General features: G+C 37.6%; 1 pseudogene; it reads right to left on the bottom strand.

Annotated features, from left to right (window-relative positions):
- LOC144257010 (estradiol 17 beta-dehydrogenase 5-like) overlaps nucleotides 1–19,211 on the bottom strand; it is a 36,196-nt pseudogene that overhangs the window by 4,987 nt on the left and 11,998 nt on the right.

The raw sequence follows: 19,211 nt of genomic DNA, 5'->3' as shown, positions 1-19,211 counted from the left end.
ATCAACACTCATAAATCAAATGCATTTCTGTGCATCAGTGAAGAATCCTCTGAAACGGAAATGAGGAAAGCTATCCCATTCACAATAGTATAAAAGATAATAATAAAATACTTGGGAGTCAATTTAATGAAAGACCTCTGCAATGAAAACTACAGAATATTAAGAAAGAAATTAAAGAAGACCTTAGAAGATGAAAAGATCTCCCTTGTTCTTGGATAGGCAGAATTAATATTGTCAAAATGACCATACTACCAAAAGTGTTACACCGATTTAATGCAATTCCAATCAAAATCCCAATGACATTCCTCATAGAAATAGGAAAAGCAATCATGAAATTCATTTGGGAAAATAAGAGACCCAGAATAGCCAAAGCAATCCTTAGCAATAAAAGTGAAGTAAGGAGGCATCACAATACCAGATCTTAAACTATACTACAGGGCTGTAGAAACAAAATCAGCATGGTATTGGCATCAAAACAGACATGTTGACCAATTTTACAGAATAGAGGACACAGAAACAAATCCACATAAATACAGTTATCTCATACAAGACAAAGGTGCCAAAAACATACAATAGAGAAAAGGATATTCTTCAACAAATGGTGTTGGGAAAACTGGAATCCATATGTAGCAAAATGAAATTAAACCTCTATCTCTCATGATGCATGAAACTCAACTCCAAAGTGGATCAAGGACTTAAGCACTAGAACAGAAATCCTATATCTAATAGAAGGAAAAGTAAGCCTAAATCTTTACCATGTCAGCTTAGGAACCAAATTCCTTAACTAGACTTTTAAAGCGCAAGAAGTCAAATCAAGAATCTATAAATGGGATGGATTCAGACTAAAAAGCTTCTTCCCAGCAATAGAAACATTCAATCATTGTGAAGAGAGAACCTACAGAATTGGAGAAAAATTTTTACACATGCACCTCAGACAGAGCATTAAACTCCAGGATATATACAGAACTCAAAAAACTAACAATAAAAATTAAAGCAAATAACCCAATCAATAAATGGGCTAAGGAGCTGACCAGACACTTCACAGAAGAAATACAATTGACAAACAAACTAAGAAAAAATGTTCAATATCTCTGCAAATAAGAACTACTCTAAAATTTCATCTCACTCCAGTCAGAATGGCAATCATCAAGAATACAACTACCGATAAACATTGGTGAAGTTTTGGGGGAAATGGTACACTCATACATTGCTGGTGGGACTGGAAATTAGTGTAACCATTATGGAAAGCAGCATGGAGATTCCTCAGAAAACTTGGAGGCACTTAACATTTTACAAAACAAAACATGTAACCCACTTATCCCACTCCTCAATTTATACCCAAAGGACTTAAAATCTGCTTACTACAGTGACAAAGCCACATCAATGTTTATAGCAGCACAATTCACAATAGCCTACCTATGGAACCAACCTAGATGCCCTTCAACAGATGAATGTGGATAAACAAAATGAGGTACATATGCACAATGGAATATTATTTGGCCATAAAGAAGATGAAATTATGACATTATCCAGAAAATGAATGGAGCTGAAGAATATCATGCTAAGCAAAATAAGCCAATCACAAAGAACCAAAAACCAAATGTTTTCTTTGGTATACAGATGCTTATTCACAGTAAGCAGGACAGGGTGGCTAGGGAAGAATACACATACTTTGGATTAGCAGAGGGGAGTGAAGGGAGGGGAGTGGGCATGGGGTAAGAAAGGACAGTAAAATGAAATCAGACATTATTACCCTATGTGCATATATAATTACATGACCAGTGTAAACTGTACATCATGTACCACCAGAAGAATGAGAAGGTATACTCCATTTACATATGATGTGTCAAAATGCATTCTACAATCCCGTATAACTAATTAGAGCAAATTTTTAAGAATTGTGTTTGCAGGTAATTGAATGGAAATTCAGGATATCATGCTAAGTGAAATTAGCCAAACTCAGAAACTCAAAGGTTGAATGTTATCTCTTATGTGCAGAAGCTAGAGTAAAATAAAGAAAAGGGGGAGGGAATAATAAGATTCCATAAAGAACCAACAAAAACAAATTAATAGATAGGGGAAAGGAAATCTAGTAGAGTAAAGGAAATGGGAGATGGGAGGGAAAAGGGGGAGATCATGAACTGAAATTGATTTCTATGCATGTATGCATATGTGAAGATGAACCCAACTACTATTTATCACCATGAAGCTCTAATAAAAAAAATTCCTTGGTGAAAAAGAAAACAAGGATATTTAGTAATCTTGATTTATGTTAAATTCATAGCCTTTCAGAGATTAACTTTCTGCATTATACTATGATATTTGGGAGGATTTCTTTATTTCTACCATATCAGCTGATGATGTTGAATAAATTTTAAGCAAATGTTAAAGGTAATTCCCTATTATCTATATTGTATGATTTAGCTACTTCTATCATTCTCATGAAAGAAAACACTGAACCCTGAGTCAAACTTATTTAATTTAGTATAAAGTTCTCCAGCTCCAGTCATTTACTTGAAAATGACATAGTTCCAAGCTTAAAAATAAATCATCCTGAACTAGAGGAACGTCCCTGTCCTGCACATGCATCAGATAATATATATGAGACTGCGAATATATGAGAGAGCCCAGTACAAAGCAGAAGAAATATTCAGGGGAGCCAAGGGTAATTGTTTCCCGTAAGCTAAATGAATATTGTTTAACTTCCATGTTGCAGAAGGTTGCTATGCAGATATAGTTAATAGTATAATAGTGATCTCTTGAAAATAAAAAGATAACATATTTCAATGGATAAAGACCAATGGGCACTTGATTAAAGAGAAAATTAAAAGTGAATAAATTTATAAATATTAAACTATGACTAATCAAGGAAATATAAATAAAATCATAAAAATTAGATTGAAAATCACCTAATTCAGCAACTTCATTTAAAAAAAAATGTAATTTGCACAGGATTGCACAGAACACTGCTGACTTAATATTGAAACCCGAGCCTCTATTTTCCATCCAATCCTAATAATCTCCAGTCATGTTGTCTTCCTATTGCCATTGCAGGATGAAGAAAATGGTAGAAATATATCACACATGCATCAACAAAAACAGAGAAGCTAGCTCATCATAAATATGTTGAGAGTTTAAAAGCACACATGCAAAGGATACTGCATAGGAACCCTGAAACCCAGAGCCCCTCAACACCTGCATGTTCTCTTTGATCCTCTTCTCATTGAAACTCTTGACCAGGACCACAACCCCACGCTGCAGCTGATAGCAGAGGGCAATCAAGGCTGGAGTTTGGTTGTGCTTTTTTGCCAAGGCACCAAGAACTGGATCATCCAAAAGAACAGGGGTGTTCTGGTCAGTCCTGGAAGAAAAGGCAGAGATACCGGAGTCCTGAGTCTGAGTATTTACTTTGTTAGGAGGCTCTAAAATAGACCAAGCTCTGTTTAGACTACTCTAGACCAGGGATCCTCAAATATAATCCCTGGACTGGCAACATCAGTGTCATAGGGGATCGACTCACAAATGCCAAGTTCTCCCCTCTCCTTGAGCCCTTCCATGGGTAACCCTACAAAACAAACTGAACATGGCGGCATGCACCTGTGATCCTAGCAACTTGGAAGACTACGTATGGTCCTTACCCGTCTTTGGATGAGCTGACCTCAGGGCATCAGCCTCCTGTCTTAAGTTGGTCCTATTGAAATTGGATCTTACCCGTCATTGACTACCGGTCCAGTATACAGCCACGCCTGTGGAGAGGTCTTTGTACCAGCTGGGGGGGGGGTGAGGTTCTTTGCCTCACCTCTGCTGGCCCCCAAATTTTAGCTGAATGATCATGACAAGCAGAAGGGAGGAAGATACACAAGCCAATTGACGGCTGTTGTTGGGAAAATTGTACCACCGATGACATCATCAGCAAAAATACCCCAACACTACCACAAGTTGCTGCACCAACAGATAGTTCACAATGCATACAAGTGAGTTCACAATGCATACAAGTGACACATAGTCTAGGCAAGTTCTGCAAGCAGTTCAGTGATGGGTATTGCAGAAGCTGTAGATTAGTTTTATCTTTGTCTTCACTGGCACTGGGATGAAGATAGGAATTCTGGCAATAATGGCTAAAGAAAAAAATTATGTAACATTCCAGAAGGCACTAAAAGAAAACAATTTTCTTAACAATTTACATTGTCTTCACTGGCACTGGGATGAAGATTGGAATTCTGGCAATAATGGCTAAAGAAAAAATTGTGTAACATTCCAGAAGGCACTAAAAGAAAACAATTCTCTTAACAATTTACATTATATTGAAAAGAATTATTAAATATAATGAAAAGGAAAGGTGAAAGTAAACAAACAGATCTGTTAACCACCTTTTTTTTGTTCACATATTAAAACAATCCTCAACAGTTATTTACCCAATTTAAATTAAACCATTTAAATCCCGTGAATAAAAAAAAATATTTGGATCCATTTTTTCATGAGCGCTCATCATATATGATATATGGACATATGTACATTCAAACATATAACACAAAACACAAGTGTGCACACATAATATAATACATACAACACATAACATAATAGTAAAGGCCTCATAACTTTTTACAGGTGAAATCTCCAATGAAATGTTTAAAAACTCTATAGTAAAAAAAAAAAAAATAGAACTGATCAGCAAAACATTAACCTAGGTCTGTATGAGCTCAAAAAACAAAATAGAACTTGATGATATGGGAAAGGGCAATAATAAAATAGATATTGAAAAAAAGCATCCTGGTTCTGTCGCAGATGTAAGGAAAGCCAAATTGGAGTTTTGGATATCAGCTGTTATGGATTTGAGCCAAATTATCTTCTTTTTGGTCTGTAGAAATCACTTTAGTTAATCTCTCTGGAATCCAAATCGGCTGCTGTTTTCCCTGTGGAAACACACAAACAGGCCCCCAACTCCAGAAAATCACTGGGTCAGGACTTTAGTTAATCTCTCCGGAATCCAAATCGGCTGCTGTTCTTCCTGTGGAAACACACAAACAGGCCCCCGACTCCAGACAATCACTGGGTCAGGACCTTGGTTAATCTCTCTGGAATCCAAATCGGCTGCTGTTCTTCCTGTGGAAACACACAAACAGACCCCCGACTCCAGACAATTACTGGGTCAGGACCTTTCCATTGTCCTGTTAGAATATCTTTCCAAAGTACCTTGGGCTTATGTACATCTTTTGGACACATATGCCTTTCTGCAGCACTAAGTCCTGATGAATCCAAATTTAAAGAGTTTAGAGTAAAAAGGGTTATTTTAAGTTTATCTTTGGGGAATATATAACCCTTCCCAATTCCGTCTTTTTGCTTTAATAAGTACATTTTAATAGTTTGATGAGCTCTTTCAACTATGCCTTGTCCCTGTGGATTGTATGGGATTCCTGTTATATGAGTAATGCCAAATGATGAGCAAAATTGTTTTAAAAAGGTAGAAGTATAATCAGGGGCATTATCTGTTTTTAACTGTTTTGGAATGCCCACAGTGGCAAAATTTTGTAAGCAATGAGCTAAGACATCTTTAGTTTTTTCTCCAGAATGAAGGGAGCCCATCAAAAATCCAGAAGAAGTATCAACTGTATTTTGTAACATGCAAATATTTTAATTTTCCAAATTCTGGCAAGTGTGTGACGTCCAACTGCCAAATATGGTTAGGTATCAATCCTCTAGGATTGACTCCAAGATTAACTTGTGGTAAAAAGATCACACAATTTTGACATTGTTTTATTATTTGTCTAGCTTGTTCCTTAGTTATTTTAAAACGCTTTTGTAAAGTATTAGCAATGACATGGAACCTTTTATGAAAATTTATAGCTTCTTCTTCTATAAAGGGGAAATCCTACCAGCATCTTCAAGGGATACTATAGCATTAACTATATACTGACTATCAGAAAATAAATTAAATACAGAATCTTTAAACATCACAAAAGCTTGTAATACTGCATTAAGCTCTACCTTTTGAGCTGATTGTTTGGGTACTAAAGATGTAAAAGTTTGATCAGGTGTAACTATTGCTGCTGTACCATTATTTGACCCATCAGTGAATATATTTGGAGCATTCATGATAGGTGTTTTTCTTGTCATTTTTGGAAAAATTACAGGATGCAATGACCAAAAAGACAATAAAGGATTAGATGGTAAGTGCTTATCAAATGAAACATTAGATTTGCACATGATTATTGCCCAAGTATTTAACTCATTAGCTAATTCATCAATTGGATTCATAATATATGGAGTAATAATTTTATTGGGAGAAATTCCAAACACTCCCTTTGCTGTTCTTATTCCTTTGAGTATTAATTGTCCTACAGCCTCAGGATACCTAGTAAGAATAGTGTTAGGAGAATAAGATAAATGTATCCATAATAATGGACCTTCTTGCCAAAATACTCCTGTAGGAATATTTTTTGTTGGTAGTACAATAAATAATAAAGGCAAACTTATATCAATTCTATCCAAATGCATATTTTCCATATATGTTTCAATGATTTTTAATGCCTTTCTTGCTTCAGGTGTTAACATTCGGGGTGAATTTGGATCTGATGGACCTTTGAGGATATCAAATAAAGGTCCCAATTCTCCCGTTGGAATACCTAGATAAGGCCTTATCCAATTTATGTCTCCTAATAACTTTTGAAAGTCATTAAGTGATTTGAGTTGATCTACTCATATTTGAATTTTTGGTGGACGGACCATGGTTGAGGATAATAGAACTCCTAAATAATTAATTGGAAAATTTAATTGTACTTTATCTGTTGCTATCTCTAGATTATAATTTTTTAATAAATTTGTAAGTGTGGCATAACATTCTAGCAATGTGTTTTTAGCTTTGTGTGCTAATAATACATCATCCATATAGTGAAATATTTGTAGTTCAGGATTTTGATTTCTAAGTGGCTAGATTACTTTGTTAACATAAATTTGACACATAGTTGGGCTGTTAGCCATCCCTTGAGGGAGTACTTTCCATTCATATCTCTGATCAGGACCTTCATGATTCAGTGTAGGGATAGTAAATGCAAAACGTGGACTATCCTCAGGATGAATTGGAATTGAAAAAAAACAATCTTTAATATCTATAACTAAAACATACCAAGTTTTTGGCAAAGCAGACAATTGAGGAATCCCCGATTGAGCAGGTCCCATAATGACCATTTCATTATTAATGGCTCTTAAATCTTGCAATAATCTCCATTTACTAGATTTCTTTTTGATGACAAAAATGGGAGTATTATGGGGAGATACAGAAGGTTGTATATGTCCTTCTGCTAATAGTTTTTTGACCAGATCATGGGCTACTTGTATCTTTTCTTTAGTCAAGGCCACTGAGGAACCCATACTGGTCTTTCTGATTTCCATGTAATTGTTATTGTATCAATGGCCCTTTGTGAAAATCCAACCCATGTCTGTCTGTTCCTTGATCTATTTGTATTGGTGCTGCTATACCTTGTTCTTGTTTTTCTAATCTTTTTCCTTTCCTAAAACCTTGTCTAGCCATAATAGTGGGTGCATTTTGATTGATATTATTTGTTAATGTCAATCCTAATTGATCTAAGACATCTCGTCCCCATAAATTTATGGGAAGATGATCCAATACATATGCCTGTACAGTTCCTTCACATCCTTCAGGATCCTTCCAATCTAATACCATTGCACTTCTATGGGGATTAGTCGCCACTCCTAGACCTCGAAGCATTTGAGTGGCTTGTTGTAATGGCCAATGTTTTGGCCATTCTTGACGAGAGATGATGCTAAGGTCTGCACCTGTATCCAGTAGCCCATTAAATTCATGTCCTTGAATATTTAGTTTTAGCATGGGGCGAGAATCTAAATGAAAGAAAGCATTGCCGAATCTACACCTGTGGAGCCTAATCCCTTGGAACCTCTTTCTACAGCATGACTGGAAAATTTATCATGTAGGCTTGGTATTATTAGTAACTGCTATTCTATCTCCTGGTGAAATTACTGATATACCCTTTGGAGAACTGGCTATCATTATTATTTCACCTTCATAATCGGGATCAATTACCCCAGGACTTATCAAAAGTCCTTTTAGAGTAGAAGAGTTGTGTCCCAATAATAAGCCTACTGTTCCTTTGGGAAGAGGTCCTTTCATGCCTGTGGGAATGATTTGAACTCCTATCTCTGGAGTTAGTACTGATCTGGCGGAGGCGTAGATGTCCAACCCTGTGCTCCCTCTGGTTTGTATGATGAGGGATCTGATGGACAATGTGTCCTGTATATTTGTGGTTTTTGGCCCCGGAGCATTGGGGCGCCCTGTCCATTTTTGGCAATGGAGCCCAATGCCTATGTCCACGATATTGTGGATAAACACCTTGTCCTTGTTCGTTTTTTGATAATGGAGTACCATCTATGGTGGTTTGAGAACGGCATTCATTAGCCCAATGTCTCCCTCTATGGCATCGTGGGCAAATACCCGGTATTCTACTCCTTTGATACCTAGTTTTGTTAAACCCTCCTCCTACAGGGAAATTCCTTTTAAAATGTCCTGTTTGTTGACAATTGTAGCATGTTCTTGGCCTGGTATATAAAGCCTGTTTTACTGCAGCTGCCACAATTTGCCCTTGTTCATTAATGTCTCTGGCATCTAAAGCCTGTTTTACTGCAGCTGCCATGACGTGCTCTTGTTCATTAATGTCTCTACATAATTTAATATATGTGTTTAAATCTTCATGTTTCCATGGTCTAATGATATCTCTGCACCAACGATTCGCTTGTTCATAAGCCAGTTGTTTTATTAATGGCATTGCTTGTTCTGTATTCCCCAAAATTCTGGTAGCTGTTTGAATAAGCCTATCTACAATTTCAGCATAAGGTTCATTAGCTCCTTGTATTACCTTAGATAATTGACTTTGTAAACCTCCATGTCCTTGTAAAGTTTTCCATGCCCCAATCACCTCTGCAGCAATTTGTGAGTATACGCCAGGATCATATGCAATTTGTTGCTGCTGATCCTCATAAGGTCCCTTTCCTAACAACATATCTAGATTTCTCTGAGGATAACCAGCTGCTGCATTTCGCCTAGCCATCTCCTTGCAAAATTCCTCATTGGCAACCTTCCATAACAGGTATTGACCTCCATTTTGCACAGCTTTACACATATTAGCCCAATCTGCTGGCGTCATGTTCAAGTTGTTAATGGATTCGACCAAGCTTACAGTGAAGGGTGCTTGAGGACCATAGGTTGTTATAGCCTCTTTAAGCTCCTTCACTGCTTTGAAATTTAAACCCTGGTAAATTCTCTGCCTTCCTACCTCAAATACAGGGCATGTTAATACTTGAGATCCTGTCTCAGGATCCCAACTATCAACTGTGGGGGTTGGGAGCCTCCTAGCATATGGAGGTGGTGCTGTTGATTGGACACTTATGCCCTCTGGTGATAGAATGCTGTTAGTAGCAATCTCCTGTAGAGGTGGTGCTGTTAGTTGGACACTTACGCTCTCTGATAGAAAGGTGTTATTAGCAGTCTCCTGTTGTAACGTTTCCCCTGATGGCTTTTTCTGCTTTACACTTTCTTCCTCTGTCTGACTAGTTCGAAAGACCTTCTCTTTTACTTGAATCTTTTCCTCTTTCTGACTAACTTGAGAGACCTTCTCTTTTACTTGAATCAATATGCCTTCTCCTTCCTCTACCTTTGTCTAAATTGAAGGCTTTGGACTAAGCAAACCAGATACAAACATCCACAATGGCAATGTGCCAACTGGCAGAGTCCCTGGGTTGTTCTTTTCTATTCTTTTTAAATCTTCACCATGATGGTTCCATTGTGATATATTTAACAACTCCTCCTTAAAAAGCCATGGGCTACATTTTTGTATTGTATCAATGTATGCCCTGACTGTTCTTGATTTTACTGAGATGCCTCCTTCCGCTAACAATTTACTTAACAGTCTTTCGGTTTGTTTTTTACTAATTGCTGATCCCGTATTTCTACTATAATACAACCCAACAAAATAACACCAAACAAAACAGAGACAGAATGAAATAAAAATGGAACAACACAAAATCATTACAGCCTTTCTATCCTCCTGACATGTGCATCTGTCCTTTCTCCCTATCTGTTCCTCAGACGCAAATAGTTTTTCCTCATATGTGAGCAGTTTTTCTTCCATCTCACTCATCTCCAGGGACAGGCAACTTAAAACAAAAATGAAGCAAAACAAAAGAGGAAACATAGAATGGATACCCATCCTCTTGCCCTGCCCTCAGGGGCAAGCAGTTTACTTACCCTCAGTCGCTCCCCGTGCAAGCCACCAAATGCCGCAGTCTGGCTGGGCACAATTCAGGAGCCACTTGTCAAAAGAAACTAACTTTATTTTTAGAACTACAAACACCAAACAAAACAGCTCCTCAGGAAAAAGCCTCAGAGCCCAACTGCCACCACTGGCTTCCCACAAGCCTCTCACACCCACACCAGCCTCTCCACCTCCCACAATCCCCCTGCTCTTGAGGCCGATTGGCTGGGTTGCATGGGCGGAACCAAAGAAGTCCCCCAATGAGCAGCTCCGTGGAGGAGCCAATCAGCTAGATGTTGCTGGGGCCGCTGTAAGCCAATCATCAGCTGGCAGTCTGAAGGGCAGGGAAACAGCCCAATGAACATCACCGCAGAGGAGTCAATCAGCTAGATGTTGCTGGGGCCTCTGTGAGCCAATCATCAGCCAGCAGCTGGAAGTTTGCTGGCAGCTGGAAGTTTGCTGGGGCCCCTTTGGCGGTGGCTCTCAACAGACATGCATAATTCCAGATCTGGATTGGGGAAAGAATTCTTCCAACCTTGAACACCAAATCATGCCAAAAACAAAAATTTGGTCAAAGATTCATGAGGGCATGTCTGAAAGACAAAGTACCATGGGTAGGGTTCTCTCTAGTGATAGCTGAATAGATTTCTGCTTAAAAGCAATAATGAACAAAATAGGATCATTTCTAACACATATTGTAAATAAAGATGTTAGGGCCATAGTAATATATATAGAGAGAAAACAAAAATACTTGCCCCTACAGATGCTTATTATTACAATAAATCTACACAATGTAAATAATTAAAGGCAAGCTATTAAGGATTCCACTATTTTAAAGGAAAAAGTTGCAGTTCATCTTTAAAAAAACATTTTATTAAAATCCTAATTTTTTTTATTTTTTTCACATGTTTATGGACCTTTATTTTATTCACGTATTTATATGTGATGCTGAGAATCAAACCCAGTGCCTCACACATGCTAGTCAAGCGCTCTACCACTGAGCCACAACCCCAGCCCTACAGTTTATCCTGATTTGATATGTTGAAATTTTGTACAAAAAGTGTCAGGTATAAAGAATAGTTAAAAATGAAAATAATTGTTCACAAACCCCTATATAACAAATGAATTTAGACAAAAATGATCAATAGATATTCAATTAGTGTGTCATATCTGTCATGGAACACAATTTCCACTGTTGACAATTTTCATTCAACAGGTCTTTACAAATTCAAGAGGGGAAACACACATTTATCAAAAAGGAAATCTAGCTACCACTAGCTGAGCCAAAAAATCACAATTAGCATCACCCACAGTGGGGCGATCTGTCATTACGTGCTTCCTCCTGGGCTGAACATGATGGTGACATTTTCTTGCCAGAAATGGTTAACACCAGTGTAATAAAGCATTTGGACCTAACTTCTAATTTATAAAACTTGTAATAGAGAAACAAACTATCATTATAAGAATATAATCTAACAAATCTGAAATATTTGTCCAATCCTGTCCAGATATCCTGGGGAAAATGAATTGGTGGTAATTCTAGGTTAAAAAGAGCTTGAACAACAGAAAAGAGCTTGACAAAGATTACGTGTGAACCACAATGATATCCTGATTTAAAAAGTATACAAGACATTTTGGGGAAGCCATGGGAAATGTGAAGGTGGTCCAGATATTATATGGTATCAGGGATTAATTGATAATTTCCATAGATCTAATAATGCAATGGTGACTATGACAGAGAGGATCTTTATTCCTAGAAGATGTTTTCTGAGGTCTGTAGGAGTGAACACTTGTGCATAGGACGTATTATCAAGACATTCAGCGAAATATTCCATGCGTGTGTACAGCTGTAACCTCATCACCTACCTACACGTGACAATGTGGCAAATCTCAACAATTTTGGATATAGTTGAATACAGATGTTCTGAGTCATCCTTTCAAATGTTCTAAAGGCTTAAGAGTGGGCATTGCCAAAAATGAAGGTGAGGTTAGTATTAAAATCACATAAGCTTTTAGCATTTACATCTGGACATCACAAGGTTCATATCATTATATACCAAATTCATGAATTTTTTAAGCTATATTTTTCAATCAAAGACCCATACTCCGTGACTGGAATTTGTTAAAAACAATAACTTAGAGCACAGAACCAGGAACAGAATAGATGTGCTTAAATAGCTGATTTGATGTCAGAAAGAAAGAAGGAGAAACTAAATGTGGTCAGGCACAGGGTCAGGTCTATGTTCTGCTCAAAATCCCTCAGGGTTGATTTCATCCACTATTAGTATCCCCACAACTGCTCCTTCTAAGCCAAATGATGTAAATTACACATCTGAATACCCTAGGAAAGAAACTTTTCCATTGCTCTGCCTTTATTTCCGGTGTCCTTGGTACTGCCCCACTCCATGTTTTCATGCCATTTCTTTCTATACATGGTGCTCTCCACAGCCCTTCTGTCTACACTGTGGTTGGTCATCCTTCATAGCTCAGGCTAAGACCACCACTCCAAGTCTGAATAACTTATACCTCCCTTCACCTTTACCTCTCTTGACTTCATAAACACAGCTTCTCCCAAGATGTTCCCAGCGTTTCGCTAAGGTATTGTCAAGGAGAGTCCTAACTAAGAATCCTGTAAGCCCATACAGAAAGAGGCTCTGTCTGCAGAATCTTCTAGTCCACAAAGGTACCACGCACAGGACAGGCTGGCCAATGGAAGCCCGGCAGTAGCACAGGAAGAACAGAAGGAGAGAAGCCGGAGGGTGCTCACCTGGTTGCAGACAGGCTTGTATTTGAGCCCTGGTCATCTCCAGGTGCTGGCAGTTAAAATTAGACACCCCAATGGACTTTGTCAACCCTGCATCCTTACACTTCTCCATGGCCTGGGGAGGAAGTTGTCATGAAGAATAGCTCTTGAAGTTGTTGACAAATATGCCAGAAAGTATTGCTAAGAGGAAAACTGTGAAGAAATACCAACAAAGCCACTGGTATTGATGTCTAGATGAGGAAAGTTTGCCAAGAAAATGGGAGAAAAACATAATGACACAAGAGAGAATCCCTGTGTCCTCCTTAGAAAATGGGAGAGATTACTGACTATGGACAGAAAGAGATGCCCATCCCCACTCTCCTCACTCCTTCCCCATTTCTCCCTATTACTCTCCAGTAATGCCTTCCTCCCAACCACTGCATCAGAACAGCCCTCATGAAGGCCGTGGATGTGGAAGTCCAGCGGTGTATATCCCATTGTCAGAGGTGCAGGTCAGACCTGACTCTTCCTCTACCAATTTGCTCCTCCGCACTCTCTCCTCCAAGTACTCACCTCCCATGTGTCACAGAGATCCACTGCTTCAGATATTGCTTTTCCTTGTTCATCTTTGGGTAATAATGACATCCCACACTGGAATAGAAGCCAAATAATTTTAGAGATTTCACCAAATTGTGTTGCAACAATTAACTATCCTGCCAGGTACTTTTGGTGGGAGTGTGTGCATGGGACATTAAGTTTTCATAAGGTAGGTGGAGCTATATTGTAGATCCTGGTATTTGTAAAATATTTTGCATTTGAAGTGGTAAGGAATGTCCTTTGGAGACAGGTTTTCCCTTAATCCTTTAGATCTTTCATGTGTATAATAAATACTATTTCCCAGGTCCTGGTGGGGGTTTCATAGAACTTCTGTTAATTTTTTTTTAGCCCCTATACTTTCCTCTGGAAAACACTTCTCCTTCATTGGGAAAGGCCATAAGTAATAACATAGCCTCGATATCCAGTGATAAATGGCTTGTGTTCATGACCCAAGTGAAAAGATCAGAAATCCTTATGCCCCTGGACATATGATGGTCCAGGAGCATGCATATGAACCAAGTAGGGTCAGTGTCCTTTTGGGGTTTTTTTTGAGATTAATATGGGTGTCAGAAATCCAAAGTAACTCTCAAGTGTTACCTTCAATGTGTCTTAAACTGTCCCAAGGCATTATTTTTTACCAATGAAAAATGATGAGATGAAAATGAAGCCCATGTGTTGGAATGCAGGGATAAGGGAAGGTGGAAAGGAAACAAGTTACACCCAAACCCCTTACCTGCAAAGGTAAAGGGAAATGAATGAGAAAGAGGTCAACATAGTCTAGCTGAAGTTTTTTCAGTGACTGTTCCAAGGATGGTCGGACTAAATCTGGCTTATGAAAAGTGGACCAAAGCTGCAGAGGTTAAAGAATGAAATTTGGAATTAATACTCTAGCCAGTTTTGTTGACAAAGTTTTCTCATCTAGACATCAATACCAGTGGGTTTGTTGGTATTTCTTTACAGTTTTCCTTTTAGCAATTCTTTATGGCATATTTGTTGACAAATGCATGAGTTTTGTTTTACCTAATGCAGAGACATTTTTCTTCTGGTTGGAAACTGATGACCATCAGGGAAATATAACTGTCTTCTTCCCTTTGTTTCTTTTCATCTGTCTTGAACATATAAACCTTACTATTTGGCTATTGTCCATATACCTACTGAACAAGGAATGAAGTGATCCAAGAGATAAAGTTCTTTCTCAAATAACAATGCCCATTATCTAAATTATGTTTGATTGAGTTACAAAATAGTAAACAAACATTCTAAATATCTTACTTATTCTAACAGATGGGGAATAATTTGTATCCTTTTTATTTATAGAGTTGAGGAAACTGTTTAGAACATGCATGTATCTATGCATTGAAAATGGTGATCTCAAGAAAGATAGTCTCTAAAAGACTTGGGTTTCCATCAATCAGACCTATTCATGTAAACTGGATTGTATTTTTGTCTATTATTAGTCAATCAATTGAAATATGGAAGAAATTATAAATGACATAAAATTTTTATCAGATAATAGCATTATTTAATCTCTGATTTATGTTCATAGATATTACAAAGCTATTGTTAGTCTAACTCATGCATTCACTTCATAAAATAAGAATTAATATTTTTTATTTAAAGAACTGAAGGAAAACACATTTTGAACATCTTAATAGACAAGATACTTTAGCTATATCTTGTTTACTACAAATAGAAAGGTCCTACATTGTTATTTTATAATGACAAATGAAATGTTGATATTCAGAATGATGAAAAAAAATTTAAAAGTCAATCAGAATATAATGAGTCCATAATCTGATCATAATTCTGATTCCATAAGCAATACAAAATCATACTGCTGATTGAAGAGTCAGAAATTTAAAGAACTTTAAATCATAAATTTGTAGACTCTGAGTAGGAATACATAATATTTCTCTGCTTTTTAAAAAATTTGTTTTTAATTGTTGATGGACTTTTATTTTATTCATTTATTATATGCTGTTCTGAGAATCAAACCCAGTGCCTCACACATGTGAGGCAAGCTCTCTACCACTGAGCCACAACCTCAGCCCCCTTTCTCTGCTTTTGATACTGTATTTTTATGTGAATAAACTTTGTACAAATCATCACTTTCCACAACAACTGATCACCCAATGTAATTTTCAGTTCTTTATATCACATTGCAATAATTTTTACAGTGTATACACAATTCCTTTGAAGTATAGAATATGTCTTCTCTCTTCACAGTGCCATCTGCAATCTTGCTTCTAATGGCCAGTCCTACCTCCTCTTCTACTTGGTATGCATAAACACAATCAATATGGCGGAAACCAGCTTCTATAGCTAGTTTAGTGGCCTCTATTGTCTTACTATTAGGAACCTAGAAGAACAAACAAAAGTATTTGAGAATCATATTATGAGAAGTAACTCATAGTGAGTAAAGTGGAGAATTTATTAGAAGGAAGTTATTTTATAGTCCAATGTGTTCTTCATACTACTTAATTATGTGATAAGGAGATAGTCCCTGAACTTTGAATGCCCATTTTTCTAATATGTAAGATTTAAGGAAATAGCTAAAGATTGATTTTTAATGTCATATGCAGAAAGAGTATCCTCCCAAATCTCAAATTTTGCCCATGTCTTGTGTTAGTGCTTCATTTGTAGTAATGACCTCAAATCTACTTTGTCTGGTATTCTCCTAGTTAATGACAAAAAAATCTATGCCACCCACACTGCAGATAAAATGATAATTTGAAAAATATACAATGCACTCAAAAGGTTTCACAATAATAACAAAAATCAACGAATGAGCAAAGGAGCTAAACTTTTCAAAAGAAGAGGTACAGTCAACATGTACATGAAAAAATATTCAGCATCTCTAGTAATTAGAGAACTTAAAATTAAAACTACACTGAGATTTCACCTAATTACAACAAAAATGGCGACTCTCTAGAATACAGGAACAATAAATGTTGGTGAAGATGTAGGAGAAAAGGTACACCCATACGTTACTGGTAGAACTTCAAACCAGTGCTTCCATTCTGGAAAGCAGTATGGAGATTCCTCAAAAAATAAGATTGGAAGCATGTATGGCTTCTTGGTATATATGCAAATGAGTGTAAAGAAAACAAAGGAGACAGAAGCAAGGTGCAGAGGCAGAATGGCAGAAAGTCTCCTGCCAGTTTTATTTATATCAATAGGTTACTTTGGGTCACTGGCATCAGTAGTACATTATTGTCCATGTGTCACTAGGAAAGTTACAGAGTTAGCAACATTATGCAGCTTATTAGTCAATTACATGCTGTAGTTTTAATGTGCAATGTTAGCGGCTTTGTGTAGCTCTCAAGACAGTCCATTGTTACTGTTTTGTGGACAGATTCTGACACAGCAGAGCTTGGTAAAATACTGTGGTTGTCTAACAAGAGAGTTTCTTTGTACCTGAGGTCAAGGTCTAGGTTGATAAGACGCCACCACAGAACTGCTCATTAAGGGCATTGCTACAAAAGCTAGGCATCTGTGTCTTTGCACAGAAACTTTCCTAGCAGCTAGGCATTCTGTGGCTTTGCAGAGAAAATTTCCCAGCTGCTAGGCATCCTGTACTTTTGTACAGAAACTTTCCCAGCCACCAAGCATGCTACAGTCATGAAGTCATCAGAAACCCTAATCACAAGCACACAACACTTACAAAGGAGCTCAAATTAGAATGCTGCAATGTTGCAGCCACATTAGTGTTTGTAGTAGCTAAATTAACAATAGCTAAACTATGGAACCAAACTAGGTGCCCTTTACAGATGAATGGATAAAGAAAATGTGGTATATCTGCACAAAGGAATATTATTCAGACATAAATAGGAATGAATTTATGACACATGTCAGTAAATGGATGGATCTGGAAACTATCATGCTAAGTAAAATAAGCAGTTCCAATAAACCAAAGGTCAAATGTTCTGATATTTGGATGCTAACACATACAGGGGGGAAAGGAAAGGAAGAATAGAACTTCAGAGGATTACACAATGGAGAATGGGGGAAAGGAATGGGAAAATCAGTGGATGAATCTGACTTAACTTTACTATATTCATATGTGAATATATCAAAATGAATCTCTACATCATGTACATCCACAAGCCTGGGATCCTAATTAGGAAAAGATACACTCTATGTTTGTATAAGCATGTCAAAATAGACTCTGCTGTCATTTATACCTAACTAAAGAAGAACAAATTAAAAAATCAAATTAAAACCTTTCTCTTTTTTGTGACAGGCATAGAACTGAGGGCACTGTGGAAAGGATAAGTGTCACTCATCCCACCAGGTTTCACAGACAAAATGTCCTGAGGAGGAGGAAGCCCTGCTTGGCAAAGAAGTGTGAGGGAGGGAGGTGCTGTGGCTCAGCCTGTCACTGCTGGACCCTGTCCATAGGCATTTCTCAATAAGGACATTTTTCTAGAATGCACTCTGCAGGTATTTTTTCTGATCTTTTGGCAACCAATGCCACTGCCCCGACACAACTGGACTATGAACATGGCTACAGAATACACAAATAAACTCCACTGTGTCTTTACTATTTAGGGACTTTTAGTATCCTTGTGCATTATAATAATGTAAAAAATCGAAGTTTCCAGATTTCAGCCAAGGGTAGGATCAATAAAAGGCTCTTTTTTTTTTATTGGTCGTTCATAACATTACATAGTTCTTAATACATCATATTACACAGTTTGATTCACGTGGATTATGAACTCCCCCTTTTACCCCATATACAAATTGCTGTATCATATCAGTTTCCCTTCCGTTGCTTGACATATTGCCTTTCTAGTGTCTGATGTATTCTGCTGTCTGTCCTATTCTCTACTATCCCCCCTCCCCTCCCCTCCCCTCCCCTTTTCTCTCTTTACCCCTTCTACTGTAAATCATTTCTTCCATTTGTATTATCTTGTCTTGCCCCTCCTTTCCTCTTATATGACATTTTGTATAACCCTGAGGATCGCCTTCCATTTCCATGCAATTTCCCTTCTCACTCCCTTTCCCTCCCACCTCTCATCCCTGTTTAATGTAAATCTTCTTCTCAAGCTCTTCGTCCCTACCCTGTCCTTGTTTACTCCCCTTATATCAAAGGAGTCATTTGGTATTTGTTTTTTAAAGATTGACTAGCTTCACTTAGCATAATCTGCTCTAATGCCATCCATTTTCCTCCAAATTCTATGATTTTGTCATTTTTTAATGCAGAATAATACTCCATAGTATATAAATGCCACATTTTTTTTCTCCATTCATCTATTGAATGGCATCTAGGCTGGTTCCACAGTCTTGCTATCGTGAATTGAGCTGCTATGAACATCGATGTAGCAGTGTCCCTGTAGCATGCTCTTGTTAGGGCTTTAGGGAATAGACCGAGAAGGGGAATAGCTGGGTCAAATGGTGGTTCCATTCCCAGCTTTCCAAGAAATCTCCATACTGCTTTCCAAATTGGCTGCACCAATTTGCAGTCCCACCAGCAATGAACAAGAGTGCCCTTTTCCCCACATCCTCTCCAGCACTTATTGTTGTTTGACTTCCTAATGGCTGCCATTCTTACTGGAGTGAGATGGTATCTTAGGGTAGTTTTGATT

The sequence above is a fragment of the Urocitellus parryii genome, chromosome 9 (genome assembly GCF_045843805.1).
Source record: "Urocitellus parryii isolate mUroPar1 chromosome 9, mUroPar1.hap1, whole genome shotgun sequence".
NCBI lineage: Eukaryota > Metazoa > Chordata > Mammalia > Rodentia > Sciuridae > Urocitellus > Urocitellus parryii.
This window is presented reverse-complemented; position numbering and strand designations above follow the sequence as displayed.